This window comes from Polypterus senegalus, chromosome 10 (genome assembly GCF_016835505.1).
Source record: "Polypterus senegalus isolate Bchr_013 chromosome 10, ASM1683550v1, whole genome shotgun sequence".
Lineage (NCBI taxonomy): Eukaryota > Metazoa > Chordata > Cladistia > Polypteriformes > Polypteridae > Polypterus > Polypterus senegalus.
Window position 1 is genome coordinate 146816238 of NC_053163.1, and position 430 is coordinate 146816667.

The window sequence follows — 430 nt, forward strand, 5'->3', positions numbered from 1 at the left end:
ATGTTAGCGGCTAAGCAACTTTGTCTTTCTTCATTTTGCTGACGTGCTCGCCTCGTTTGTGTTATTAGCGGCTAAGCAAGTTTTCTGTTTCCTCGGAGGAGGAGCCCTCACCCAAACTCCACCGGCTGGTCACACAGGCACCCCACTTCCGCACATAGACGTTTATATACGAGAAGATTCTTCATTCCCTGGTGTTACCCAAACCGAAGGCTGACAGACCCGTTCTCTCATGGGTTTTTTTTTTTTTGCTACAGCTTTATGCTAAAGTACTCCTAAAGTTTAGGACAATTACGTCCACAACCTTGGTGTAGATTCCTCTTTCTCTACACTTTTCATCACTGATGTCCTCATCGGCCTCATCTTTGCTGTCACTTCCGTTGACTTTGTGGCATTCAGCTGTCCTCCATTACCTCAGCTGTGCTGCCTTTTG